The sequence below is a fragment of the Pseudophryne corroboree genome, unplaced genomic scaffold (genome assembly GCF_028390025.1).
Source record: "Pseudophryne corroboree isolate aPseCor3 unplaced genomic scaffold, aPseCor3.hap2 scaffold_1363, whole genome shotgun sequence".
Lineage (NCBI taxonomy): Eukaryota > Metazoa > Chordata > Amphibia > Anura > Myobatrachidae > Pseudophryne > Pseudophryne corroboree.
Window position 1 is genome coordinate 131,672 of NW_026967989.1, and position 12,611 is coordinate 144,282.

Sequence of the window (12,611 nt, forward strand, 5' to 3'; positions counted from 1 at the left end):
CCCAGCCCATGAAGCATTCAAGCTGATTACTTGCAGCAGCTGGGCACTGTAATAGCTCCAGAGCTGCTCTGTAAGGCAAGTAAAAGGGTGTGGGCCCTGCAGCACTACCTGTAGTTCGCATTGTGCATTGGAAGGCACAAAGTAAGCAGATGGGAGAAGTCAAGATAATGCGCAAGGGCATAGAAGGGAGCGGCTCAAGAAAAGAGAAGTTGAAACAGACAGCAAACTAGGCTGGAGAGAGACCTGAGACAAACAGATCTGAATTATACGAGAGCTGACCAGGGGAAACACAAATTATGCAGTCAAGTTTCCCACATTTGGGGAAATCGCAGGAGCAGCACACCCAGAGTGCAATGGGTGAGCCTTGCCCTGGGAGAAGCACCTTCATGATCATAGTATCTCACTTGGCAGGTAAGTAGGAGTTGGGCTTGAGCTGGGGAGGGTTGATGCTAGGGCACCCCCCTGTCAAGTGAAGGAGATCCAACTGAGGCAGCACAAGGGAACTCTCGAAAGAAGAACAAGGCTAGAGGAAGATCTGAGACAAATAAATCTGACTTTTACCAGAGCTGACCAGAGGAAAGCACAAACACAGTCCCCCACTACCACAAATAATGCAGTCGAGTTTCCCACATTTGGGGAAATCATAGGAGTCAGCATACCCAGAATGCAATGAATGAACCTCACCCTGGGAGAACAATCTTCATGACCATGGTATCTCCTATGCAAAATAAGTATGATTTGGGATAGAGCTGGGGAGGGCCGCTGCTCAGGCACATCTCTGTCAAGTAAAGGAGATTCAACTGAGGCAGCACAAGGGAACTCTCATCTGGGGACAACAACTGCTGGGAGAACACATATTTTCAGATGAACATGGGAGGGCAGAAGGCTGCCTAATACTGAAGCACCCCCAAACAACAAACCAAATGCAACAACTAGTACAAGCATTCCTGGGGGAAGGCCTACAGCAGATGGATTTGCATATGGTGATGTCATCCAAGCAGTGGGTCAAAGTTGGCTTCAACCCTCGTCTGCATATGAAAAGAAAAAAGGGATGTGCAGGGCATGGCGTCCTTTTGTGGTGCTTGGATGACCCCTAATTCACATTAAACATCTCCACCCTCCTTCGGTGTGGGGCTCATGTTGGCTATGCCCCAGCCCCTGAAGCATTCAAGATGATTTCTTGCAGCAGCTGGGCACTGTAACAGCTCCAGAGCTGTTCTGTAAAGCATGTAAAAGGGTGTGGGCCCTGCAGCACTACCTGTAGTATGCATTGTGCGTTGGAAGGCACAAAGTAAGCAGACGGGAGAGGTCAGGATAGTGCGCAAGGGCATAGAAGGGAGCGGCTCAAGAAAAGAGAAGTGGAAACAGACAGCAAACTAGGCTGGAGAAAGACCTGAGACAAAGAGATCTGAATTATACGAGAGCCGACCAGAGGAAACACAAATTATGCAGTCAAGTTTCCCACATTTGGGGAAATCGCAGGAGCGGCACACCCAGAGTGCAATGGGTGAGCCTTGCCCTGGGAGAAGCACCTTCCTGATCATAGTATCTCACCTGGCAGGTAAGTAGGAGTTGGGCTAGAGCTGGGGAGGGTCGCTGCTCGGGCACCCCCCTGTCAAGTGAAGGAGATCCAACTGAGGCAGCACAAGGGAACTCTCGAAACAAGAACAAGGCTAGAGGAAGATCTGAGACAAAGAAATCTGACTTTTACCAGAGCTGAGCAGAGGAAAGCACAAACACAGTCCCCCACTACCACAAATAATGCAGTCGAGTTTCCCACATTTGGGCAAATCACAGGGGTCAGCATACCCAGAATGCAATGAATGAACCTCACCCTGGGAGAACAATCTTCATGACCATGGTATCTCCTATGCAAAATAAGTATGATTTGGGATAGGGCTGGGGAGGGCCGCTGCTCAGGCACATCTCTGTCAAGTAAAGGAGATTCAACTGAGGCAGCACAAGGGAACTCTCATCTGGGGACAACAACTGCAGGGAGAACACATATTTTCAGATGAACATGGGAGGGCAGAAGGCTGCCTAATACTGAAGCACCCCCAAACAACAAACCAAATGCAACAACTAGTGCAAGCATTCCTGGGGGAAGGCCTGCAGCAGATTGATTTGCATATGGTAATGCCATCCAAGCAGTGGGTCAAAGTTGGCTTCAACCCTCGTCTGCATATGAAAAGAGAAAAGGGGCGTGCAGGGCATGGCGGCCTTTTGCGGCGCTTGGGTGACCCTTAGTTCGCATTAAACACCCCCACCCTCCTTCGGTGTGGGGCTCATGTTGGCAATGCCCCAGCCCCTGAAGCATTCAAGCTGATTTCTTGCAGCAGCTGGGCACTGTAACAGCTCCAGAGCTGCTCTGTGAGGCAAGTAAAAGGGTGTGGGCCCTGCAGCACTACCTGTAGTTTGCATTGTGTGTTGGAAGGCACAAAGTAAGCAGACGGGAGAAGTCAGGATAGTGCGCAAGGGCATAGAAGGGAGCGGCTCAAGAAAAGAGAAGTGGAAACAGACAGCAAACTAGGCTGGAGAGAGACCTGAGACAAAGAGATCTGAATTATACGAGAGCCGACCAGGGGAAACACAAATTATGCAGTCAAGTTTCCCACATTTGGGGAAATCACAGGGGCAGCACACCCAGAGTGCAATGGGTGAGCCTTGCCCTGGGAGAAGCACCTACATGATCATAGTATCTCACCTGGCAGGTAAGTAGGAGTTGGGCTAGAGCTGCGAAGGGTCGCTGCTCGGGTACCCCCCTGTCAAGTGAAGGAGATCCAACTGAGGCAGCACAAGGGAACTCTCGAAAGAGGAACAAGGCTAGAGGAAGATCTGAGACAAAGAAATCTGATTTTTACCAGAGTTGACCAGAAGAAAGCACAAACACAGTCCCCCACTACCACAAATAATGCAGTTGAGTTTCCCACATTTGGGGAAATCACAGGGGTCAGCATACCCAGAATGCAATGAATGAACCTCACCCTGGGAGAACAATCTTCATGACCATGGTATCTCCTATGCAAAATAAGTATGATTTGGGATAGGGCTGGGGAGGGCCGCTGCTCAGGCACATCTCTGTCAAGTAAAGGAGATTCAACTGAGGCAGCACAAGGGAACTCTCATCTGGGGACAACAACTGCAGGGAGAACACATATTTTCAGATGAACATGGGAGGGCAGAAGGCTGCCTAATACTGAAGCACCCCCAAACAACAAACCAAATGCAACAACTAGTGCAAGCATTCCTGGGGGAAGGCCTGCAGCAGATGGTTTTGCATATGGTGATGTCATCCAAGCAGTGGGTCAAAGTTGGCTTCAACCCTCGTCTGCATATGAAAAGAAAAAAGGGATGTGCAGGGCATGGCGTCCTTTTGTGGCGCTTGGATGACCCCTAATTCGCATTAAACATCTCCACCCTCCTTCGGTGTGGGGCTCATGTTGGCTATGCCCCAGCCACTGAAGCATTCAAGATGATTTCTTGCAGCAGCTGGGCACTGTAACAGCTCCAGAGCTGCTCTGTAAAGCATGTAAAAGGGTGTGGGCCCTGCAGCACTACCTGTAGTATGCATTGTGCGTTGGAAGGCACAGAGTAAGCAGACGGGAGAGGTCAGGATAGTGCGCAAGGGCATAGAAGGGAGCGGCTCAAGAAAAGAGAAGTGGAAACAGACAGCAAACTAGGCTGGAGAAAGACCTGAGACAAAGAGATCTGAATTATATGAGAGCCGACCAGAGGAAACACAAATTATGCCGTCAAGTGTCCCACATTTGGGGAAATCGCAGGAGCAGCACACCCAGAGTGCAATGGGTGAGCCTTGCCCTGGGAGAAGCACCTTCCTGATCATAGTATCTCACCTGGCAGGTAAATAGGAGTTGGGCTAGAGCTGGGGAGGGTCGCTGCTCGTGCACCCCCCTGTCAAGTGAAGGAGATCCAACTGAGGCAGCACAAGGGAACTCTCGAAAGAAGAACAAGGCTAGAGGAAGATCTGAGACAAAGAAATCTGACTTTTACCAGAGCTGACCAGAGGAAAGCACAAACACAGTCCCCCACTACCACAAATAATGCAGTTGAGTTTCCCACATTTGGGGAAATCACAGGGGTCAGCATACCCAGAATGCAATGAATGAACCTCACCCTGGGAGAACAATCTTCATGACCATGGTATCTCCTATGCAAAATAAGTATGATTTGGGATAGGGCTGGGGAGGGCCGCTGCTCAGGCACATCTCTGTCAAGTAAAGGAGATTCAACTGAGGCAGCACAAGGGAACTCTCATCTGGGGACAACAACTGCAGGGAGAACACATATTTTCAGATGAACATGGGAGGGCAGAAGGCTGCCTAATACTGAAGCACCCCCAAACAACAAACCAAATGCAACAACTAGTGCAAGCATTCCTGGGGGAAGGCCTGCAGCAGATTGATTTGCATATGGTAATGCCATCCAAGCAGTGGGTCAAAGTTGGCTTCAACCCTCGTCTGCATATCAAAAAAGAGAAAAGGGGCGTGCAGGGCATGGCGGCCTTTTGCGGCGCTTGGATGACCTCTAGTTCGCATTAAACACCTCCACCCTCCTTCGGTGTGGGGCTCATGTTGGCTATGCCCCAGCCCCTGAAGCATTCAAGCTGATTTCTTGCAGCAGCTGGGCACTGTAACAGCCCCAGAGCTGCTCTGTAAGGCAAGTAAAAGGGTGTGGGCCCTGCAGCACTACCTGTAGTTTGCATTGTGCATTGGAAGGCACAAAGTAAGCAGACGGGAGAAGTCAGGATAGTGCGCAAGGGCATAGAAGGGAGCGGCTCAAGAAAAGAGAAGTGGAAACAGACAGCAAACTATACTGGAGAGAGACCTGAGACAAAGAGATCTGAATTATACGAGAGCCGACCAGGGGAAACACAAATTATGCAGTCAAGTGTCCCACATTTGGGGAAATTGCAGGAGCAGCACACCCAGAGTGCAATGGGTGAGCCTTGCCCTGGGAGTAGCACCTTCATGATCATAGTATCTCACCTGGCAGGTAAGTAGGAGTTGGGCTAGAGCTGGGGAGGGTCGCTGCTCGGGCACCCCCCTGTCAAGTGAAGGAGATCCAACTGAGGCAGCACAAGGGAACTCTTGAAAGAGGAACAAGGCTAGAGGAAGATCTGAGACAAAGAAATCTGACTTTTACCAGAGCTGACCAGAGGAAAGCACAAACACAGTCCCCCACTACCACAAATAATGCAGTCGAGTTTCCCACATTTGGGGAAATCACAGGGGTCAGCATACCCAGAATGCAATGAATGAACCTCACCCTGGGAGAACAATCTTCATGACCATGGTATCTCCTATGCAAAATAAGTATGATTTGGGATAGGGCTGGTGAGGGCCGCTGCTCAGGCACATCTCTGTCAAGTAAAGGAGATTCAACTGAGGCAGCACAAGGGAACTCTCATCTGGGGACAACAACTGCAGGGAGAACACATATTTTCAGATGAACATGGGAGGGCAGAAGGCTGCCTAATACTGAAGCACCCCCAAACAACAAACCAAATGCAACAACTAGTACAAGCATTCCTGGGGGAAGGCCTGCAGCAGATGGATTTGCATATGGTGATGTCATCCAAGCAGTGGGTCAAAGTTGGCTTCAACCCTCATCTGCATATGAAAAGAGAAAAGGGGCGTGCAGGGCATGGCGGCCTTTTGCGGCGCTTGGATGACCCCTAGTTCGCATTAAACACCTCCACCCTCATTCGGTGTGGGGCTCATGTTGGCTATGCCCCAGCCCCTGAAGCATTCAAGCTGATTTCTTGCAGCAGCTGGGCACTGTAACAGCTCCAGAGTTGCTCTGTAAGTCAAGTAAAAGGGTGTGGGCCCTGCAGCACTACCTGTAGTTCGCATTGTGCGTTGGAAGGCACAAAGTAAGCAGACGGGAGAAGTCAGGATAGTGCGCAAGGGCATAGAAGGGAGCGGCTCAAGAAAAGAGAAGTGGAAACAGACAGCAAACTAGGCTGGAGAGAGACCTGAGACAAAGAGATCTGAATTATATGAGAGCCGACCAGGGGAAACACAAATTATGCAGTCAAGTTTCCCACATTTGGGGAAATCAAAGGGGCAGCACACCCAGAGTGCAATGGGTGAGCCTTGCCCTGGGAGAAGCACCTACATGATCATAGTATCTCACCTGGCAGGTAAGTAGGAGTTGGGCTAGAGCTGGGGAGGGTCGCTGCTCGGGCACCCCCCTGTCAAGTGAAGGAGATCCAACTGAGGCAGCACAAGGGAACTCTCGAAAGAAGAACAAGGCTAGAGGAAGATCTGAGACAAAGAAATCTGACTTTTACCAGAGCTGACCAGAGGAAAGCACAAACACAGTCCCCCACTACCACAAATAATGCAGTCGAGTTTCCCACATTTGGGGAAATCACAGGGGTCATCATACCCAGAATGCAATGAATGAACCTCACCCTGGGAGAACAATCTTCATGACCATGATATCTCCTATGCAAAATAAGTATGATTTGGGATAGGGCTGGGGAGGGCCGCTGCTCAGGCACATCTCTGTCAAGTAAAGGCGATTCAACTGAGGCAGCACAAGGGAACTCTCATCTGGGGACAACAACTGCAGGGAGAACACATATTTTCAGATGAACATGGGAGGGCAGAAGGCTGCCTAATACTGAAGCACCCCCAAACAACAAACCAAATGCAACAACTAGTGCAAGCATTCCTGGGGGAAGGCCTGCAGCAGATGGATTTGCATATGGTGATGTCATCCAAGCAGTGGGTCAAAGTTGGCTTCAACCCTCGTCTGCATATGAAAAGAAAAAAGGGATGTGCAGGGCATGGCGGCCTTTTGCGGCGCTTGCATGACCCCTAATTCGCATTAAACACCTCCACCCTCCTTCGGTGTGGGGCTCATGTTGGCTATGCCCCAGCACCTGAAGCATTCAAGCTGATTTCTTGCAGCAGCTGGGCACTGTAACAGCTCCAGAGCTGCTCTGTAAGGCAACTAAAAGGGTGTGGGCCCTGCAGCACTACCTGTAGTTCGCATTGTGCGTTGGAAGGCACAAAGTAAGCAGACGGGAGAAGTCAGGATAGTGCGCAAGGGCATAGAAGGGAGCGGTTCAAGAAAAGAGAAGTGGAAACAGACAGCAAACTAGGCTGGAGAGAGACCTGAGACAAAGAGATCTGAATTATACGAGAGCCGACCAGAGGAAACACAAATTATGCAGTCAAGTATCCCACATTTGGGGAAATCGCAGGAGCAGCACACCCAGAGTGCAATGGGTGAGCCTTGCCCTGGGAGAAGCACCTTCCTGATCATAGTATCTCACCTGGCAGGTAAGTAGGAGTTGGGCTAGAGCTGGGGAGGGTCGCTGCTCGGGCACCCCCCTGTCAAGTGAAGGAGATCCAACTGAGGCAGCACAAGGGAACTCTCGAAAGAAGAACAAGGCTAGAGGAAGATCTGAGACAAAGAAATCTGACTTTTACCAGAGCTGACCAGAGGAAAGCACAAACACAGTCCCCCTCTACCACAAATAATGCAGTCGAGTTTTCCACATTTGGGGAAATCACAGGGGTCATCATACCCAGAATGCAATGAATGAACCTCACCCTGGGAGAACAATCTTCATGACCATGATATCTCCTATGCAAAATAAGTATGATTTCGGATAGGGCTGGGGAGGGCCGCTGCTCAGGCACATCTCTGTCAAGTAAAGGCGATTCAACTGAGGCAGCACAAGGGAACTCTCATCTGGGGACAACAACTGCAGGGAGAACACATATTTTCAGATGAACATGGGAGGGCAGAAGGCTGCCTAATACTGAAGCACCCCCAAACAACAAACCAAATGCAACAACTAGTACAAGCATTCCTGGGGGAAGGCCTGCAGCAGATGGATTTGCATATGGTGATGTCATCCAAGCAGTGGGTCAAAGTTGGCTTCAACCCTCGTCTGCATATGAAAAGAAAAAAGGGATGTGCAGGGCATGGCGTCCTTTTGTGGCGCTTGGATGACCCTTAATTCGCATTAAACATCTCCACCCTCCTTCGGTGTGGGGCTCATGTTGGCTATGCCCCAGCCCGTGAAGCATTCAAGATGATTTCTTGCAGCAGCTGGGCACTGTAACAGCTCCAGAGCTGTTCTGTAAAGCATGTAAAAGGGTGTGGGCCCTGCAGCACTACCTGTAGTATGCATTGTGCGTTGGAAGGCACAAAGTAAGCAGACGGGAGAGGTCAGGATAGTGCGCAAGGGCATAGAAGGGAGCGGCTCAAGAAAAGAGAAGTGGAAACAGACAGCAAACTAGGCTGGAGAAAGACCTGAGACAAAGAGATCTGAATTATATGAGAGCCGACCAGAGGAAACACAAATTATGCAGTCAAGTGTCCCACATTTGGGGAAATCGCAGGAGCAGCACACCCAGAGTGCAATGGGTGAGCCTTGCCTTGGGAGAAGCACCTTCCTGATCATAGTATCTCACCTGGCAGGTAAGTAGGAGTTGGGCTAGAGCTGGGGAGGGTCGCTGCTCGTGCACCCCCCTGTCAAGTGAAGGAGATCCAACTGAGGCAGCACAAGGGAACTCTCGAAAGAAGAACAAGGCTAGAGGAAGATCTGAGACAAAGAAATCTGACTTTTACCAGAGCTGACCAGAGGAAAGCACAAACACAGTCCCCCACTACCACAAATAATGCAGTCGAGTTTCCCACATTTGGGGAAATCACAGGGGTCAGCATACCCAGAATGCAATGAATGAACCTCACCCTGGGAAAACAATCTTCATGACCATGGTATCTCCTATGCAAAATAAGTATGATTTGAGATAGGGCTGGGGAGGGCCGCTGCTCAGGCACATCTCTGTCAAGTAAAGGAGATTCAACTGAGGCAGCACAAGGGAACTCTCATCTGGGGACAACAACTGCAGGGAGAACACATATTTTCAGATGAACATGGGAGGGCAGAAGGCTGCCTAATACTGAAGCACCCCCAAACAACAAACCAAATGCAACAACTAGTGCAAGCATTCCTGGGGGAAGGCCTGCAGCAGATTGATTTGCATATGGTAATGCCATCCAAGCAGTGGGTCAAAGTTGGCTTCAACTCTCGTCTGCATATGAAAAGAGAAAAGGGGCGTGCAGGGCATGGCGGCCTTTTGCGGCGCTTGGATGACCCCTAGTTCGCATTAAACACCTCCACCCTCCTTCGGTGTGGGGCTCATGTTGGCTATGCCCCAGCCCCTGAAGCATTCAAGCTGATTTCTTGCAGCAGCTGGGCACTGTAACAGCCCCAGAGCTGCTCTGTAAGGCAAGTAAAAGGGTGTGGGCCCTGCAGTACTACCTGTAGTTTGCATTGTGCATTGGAAAGCACAAAGTAAGCAGACGGGAGAAGTCAGGATAGTGCGGAGGGCTGGGTCAGTTGATTGTGGGCGAGTTTGTAAGCCATTGGCGGTGGCAGCGGGTATCGGCTCAGAGGCAGTAGCGGGCATTGGCTAAGGGTCATGGGCAGGATTCGGCGGACATTATGGCTGTAGTGCCTCACTAGCCACTGACCTCACCGCACGCCACTGTGGGACAGATGTAACATGCAGAGAGAGGTAGATTTGGGAGGGGGAATGTCCTAGCATAACTGTTAATTGCAGTGTAATACTGTAATTCAGCTGTGCAGCATTTGTGGCTAAATGTCAAAGAAGCCAGTATTTACCCTGCATGCAAAACAATAAATGTATTTGAACATACCTCCCAACTATCCCAATTTTTGCAGGACAGTCACTTTTTTGGGGAATGTCCAGCTAACCCAAACACCCCCCCCCCCTTCCCATGGGGAAGGGGGTGGATGGGGGGTGGAAGGCTCCCTGTAGCTTGTTGCTCTGCAAATATGCACATTGTGGGTAATTCAGACCTGATCGCTAGGGTGTGTTTTTTGCATCCCTGTAATCAGGTAGTTGTCGCCTACAGCGGAAGGGAAAATTTGCTGTGCAGGTGTGTGATCACATGTGCACAAGAGCTGCACAGCTCAGCACTTACTCAGCCATTGAGGTGACGTCACAAATCCTCCCACAAAACGCCGGGTCCCTCCAGTGTTTTTCCGGACACTCCCTAGACACATTCAGTTGCCACCCACACAAACACCCTCTTCTTGTCAATCTTCTTGTGATCTCCGGGCCGTCGCACTTACGCATTGTGGCGCATACGCATGTGCAATGCAAACCAGATTGCCCGCTGGGTGAAAATAAATTGAAGCGATCTGGTCTGAATAAGCCTCAATCTCTATTCACGGGAGACAGAGGGGCTGGGGCATGGCCAGCAGCTCACAGAGCACCTATAATGACAAAAATGGGAGACATGGCTCATGATCGCGATATACCTGCGAAGGTACGCCCTCTACTGATTGACAGGCAGAGGCATTCGTATTTTCTGCGGGGCACCCGGAGAAAATGTAGGCACATGCACAGGATGGACCCTGCGTATATGCCCCCATCCTCTTCATAGTTTTTGCGGTTGGAACGCGTATTACGATCCAAACTGAATTAGGCCCTATGTCTTATATACACGAGCAGTGTGAAAACATCAATCGATGGGGGTAATTCCAAGTTGATCGCAGCAGGAATTTTGTTAGCAGTTGGGCAAAACCATGTGTACTGCAGGGGAGGCAGATATAACATGTGCAGAAAGAGTTAGATTTGGGTGAGTTATTTTGTTTCTGTGCAGGGTAAGCCCCACACATTAATGCCCTTTGGAACATATTATGTCACTCACCACAATATCTGTGATACACTATGCCCTACAGTAAAGCTTCTAATTACTTTTACAAAAACTGCTCAATGCCAAGAGTTTCACGTGCTGGGTGTCATGCTCATTGCCAGGGGTTTCACTCTCTGGGTGTCATGCTCATTGCCAGGGGGAACGCAGTAGGGGGTGTTATATAGTAAGCACCACTATGGCATAGTATATAGCATTATATATATTGTGAGCACTGGTGATGTTGAGTGCAGTAGAGCTGCTGCTGGGTAATTACAATTTACTACAACCACCAATATATTCTGCTGCACTATATATATGCAAAGCTAATTCTGCTGGGTAATTACAATTGACTACAACCACCAATATATTCTGCTGCACTATATCTATATTTGCAAAGCTAATTCTGCTGGGTAATTACAATTGACTACAACCACCAATATATTCTGCTGCACTATATCTATATATGAAAAGCTAATTCTGCTGAGTAATTACAATTGACTACAACCACCAATATATTCTGCTGCACTATATCTATATATGCAAAGCTAATTCTGCTGGGTAATGCAAATTGAAACATTATTGCATAGTATGTGATTTTTAAGTACTTTTTAAAGTTTTGAATGATATAGACCCAGTTTAATCTTTGTGGAATGCCTGGTTGTTGTTTTTAAGGTAATTTATTGCCTGGCATTTGAGGGGGTGGGGTGTGGTTACAGATTTCAATTATTGGTTTCACTTGTAATAGTCTTCTACTTAAGTCCAATGGTGTAGGCTGTGCAAAGCCGTTTGGCTGTGCATTTATTGATCCAAGCGTGCATTTTTATCAAAGCGTGATAAAATTGACACATAACAGCAGCGTTCAATCAGCGTTAATTTATCTTCAGCTGATATCGATTGTGAATTGACGTTTCTTCTCTTCTTGTCACCTACAGGTAATTACAATTGACTACAACCACCAATATATTCTGCTGCACTATATCTATATATGCAAAGCTAATTCTGCTGGGTAATGCAAATTGAAACATTATCGCATAGTATGTGATTTTTAAGTACTTTTTTAAAGTTTTGAATGATATAGACCCAGTTTAATCTTTGTGGAATGCCTGGTTGTTGTTTTTAAGGTAATTTATTGCCTGGCATTTGAGGGGGTGGGGTGTGGTTACAGATTTCAATTATTGGTTTCACTTGTAATAGTCTTCTACTTAAGTCCAATGGTGTAGGCTGTGCAAAGCCATTTGGCTGTGCATTTATTGATCTAAGCGTGCACTCCCCAAACAGCACATGACGCAAAGAAAAAAAGAGGCGCAATGAGGTAGCTGTGTGAGTAAGATTAGCGACCCTAGTGGCCGACACAAACACCGGGCCCATCTAGGAGTGGCACTGCAGTGTCACGCAGGATGGCCCTTCCAAAAAACCCTCCCCAAACAGCACATGACGCAAAGAAAAAAAGAGGCGCAATGAGGTAGCTGTGTGAGTAAGATTAGCGACCCTAGTGGCCGACACAAACACCGGGCCCATCTAGGAGTGGCACTGCAGTGTCACGCAGGATGGCCCTTCCAAAAAACCCTCCCCAAACAGCACATGACGCAAAGAAAAAAAGAGGCGCAATGAGGTAGCTGACTGTGTGAGTAAGATTAGCGACCCTAGTGGCCGACACAAACACCGGGCCCATCTAGGAGTGGCACTGCAGTGTCACGCAGGATGTCCCTTCCAAAAAACCCTCCCCAAACAGCACATGACGCAAAGAAAAAAAGAGGCGCAATGAGGTAGCTGTGTGAGTAAGATTAGCGACCCTAGTGGCCGACACAAACACCGGGCCCATCTAGGAGTGGCACTGCAGTGTCACGCAGGATGTCCCTTCCAAAAAACCCTCCCCAAACAGCACATGACGCAAAGAA

General features: G+C 49.0%; 15 non-coding genes and 1 pseudogene across 15 annotated transcripts; all 16 read right to left on the minus strand.

Annotated features, from left to right (window-relative positions):
* Window positions 1–256: 256 nt before the first annotated feature.
* LOC134995094 (U1 spliceosomal RNA) lies at window positions 257–419 on the minus strand. The gene has a single exon (XR_010197977.1). It is a non-coding gene; the product is annotated as a U1 spliceosomal RNA (small nuclear RNA).
* Window positions 420–571: 152 nt separating this feature from the next.
* On the minus strand, window positions 572–735 carry LOC134995085 (U1 spliceosomal RNA). The gene has a single exon (XR_010197969.1). It is a non-coding gene; the product is annotated as a U1 spliceosomal RNA (small nuclear RNA).
* Window positions 736–1,406: 671 nt separating this feature from the next.
* On the minus strand, window positions 1,407–1,569 carry LOC134995088 (U1 spliceosomal RNA). Its single transcript, XR_010197972.1, has one exon. It is a non-coding gene; the product is annotated as a U1 spliceosomal RNA (small nuclear RNA).
* Window positions 1,570–1,721: 152 nt separating this feature from the next.
* LOC134995080 (U1 spliceosomal RNA) lies at window positions 1,722–1,885 on the minus strand. Its single transcript, XR_010197965.1, has one exon. It is a non-coding gene; the product is annotated as a U1 spliceosomal RNA (small nuclear RNA).
* Window positions 1,886–2,556: 671 nt separating this feature from the next.
* Window positions 2,557–2,719, minus strand: LOC134995095 (U1 spliceosomal RNA). Its single transcript, XR_010197978.1, has one exon. It is a non-coding gene; the product is annotated as a U1 spliceosomal RNA (small nuclear RNA).
* A 152-nt stretch (window positions 2,720–2,871) lies between these two features.
* Window positions 2,872–3,035, minus strand: LOC134995081 (U1 spliceosomal RNA). The gene has a single exon (XR_010197966.1). It is a non-coding gene; the product is annotated as a U1 spliceosomal RNA (small nuclear RNA).
* A 671-nt stretch (window positions 3,036–3,706) lies between these two features.
* LOC134995097 (U1 spliceosomal RNA) lies at window positions 3,707–3,869 on the minus strand. The gene has a single exon (XR_010197979.1). It is a non-coding gene; the product is annotated as a U1 spliceosomal RNA (small nuclear RNA).
* Window positions 3,870–4,021: 152 nt separating this feature from the next.
* On the minus strand, window positions 4,022–4,185 carry LOC134995078 (U1 spliceosomal RNA). The gene has a single exon (XR_010197963.1). It is a non-coding gene; the product is annotated as a U1 spliceosomal RNA (small nuclear RNA).
* Window positions 4,186–4,858: 673 nt separating this feature from the next.
* On the minus strand, window positions 4,859–5,021 carry LOC134995093 (U1 spliceosomal RNA). The gene has a single exon (XR_010197976.1). It is a non-coding gene; the product is annotated as a U1 spliceosomal RNA (small nuclear RNA).
* Window positions 5,022–5,173: 152 nt separating this feature from the next.
* Window positions 5,174–5,337, minus strand: LOC134995079 (U1 spliceosomal RNA). Its single transcript, XR_010197964.1, has one exon. It is a non-coding gene; the product is annotated as a U1 spliceosomal RNA (small nuclear RNA).
* A 692-nt stretch (window positions 5,338–6,029) lies between these two features.
* On the minus strand, window positions 6,030–6,171 carry LOC134995096 (U1 spliceosomal RNA; annotated as a pseudogene).
* Window positions 6,172–6,323: 152 nt separating this feature from the next.
* Window positions 6,324–6,487, minus strand: LOC134995086 (U1 spliceosomal RNA). Its single transcript, XR_010197970.1, has one exon. It is a non-coding gene; the product is annotated as a U1 spliceosomal RNA (small nuclear RNA).
* A 671-nt stretch (window positions 6,488–7,158) lies between these two features.
* On the minus strand, window positions 7,159–7,321 carry LOC134995089 (U1 spliceosomal RNA). The gene has a single exon (XR_010197973.1). It is a non-coding gene; the product is annotated as a U1 spliceosomal RNA (small nuclear RNA).
* Window positions 7,322–7,473: 152 nt separating this feature from the next.
* On the minus strand, window positions 7,474–7,637 carry LOC134995087 (U1 spliceosomal RNA). Its single transcript, XR_010197971.1, has one exon. It is a non-coding gene; the product is annotated as a U1 spliceosomal RNA (small nuclear RNA).
* Window positions 7,638–8,308: 671 nt separating this feature from the next.
* Window positions 8,309–8,471, minus strand: LOC134995090 (U1 spliceosomal RNA). The gene has a single exon (XR_010197974.1). It is a non-coding gene; the product is annotated as a U1 spliceosomal RNA (small nuclear RNA).
* A 152-nt stretch (window positions 8,472–8,623) lies between these two features.
* On the minus strand, window positions 8,624–8,787 carry LOC134995083 (U1 spliceosomal RNA). The gene has a single exon (XR_010197967.1). It is a non-coding gene; the product is annotated as a U1 spliceosomal RNA (small nuclear RNA).
* Window positions 8,788–12,611: the final 3,824 nt, after the last annotated feature.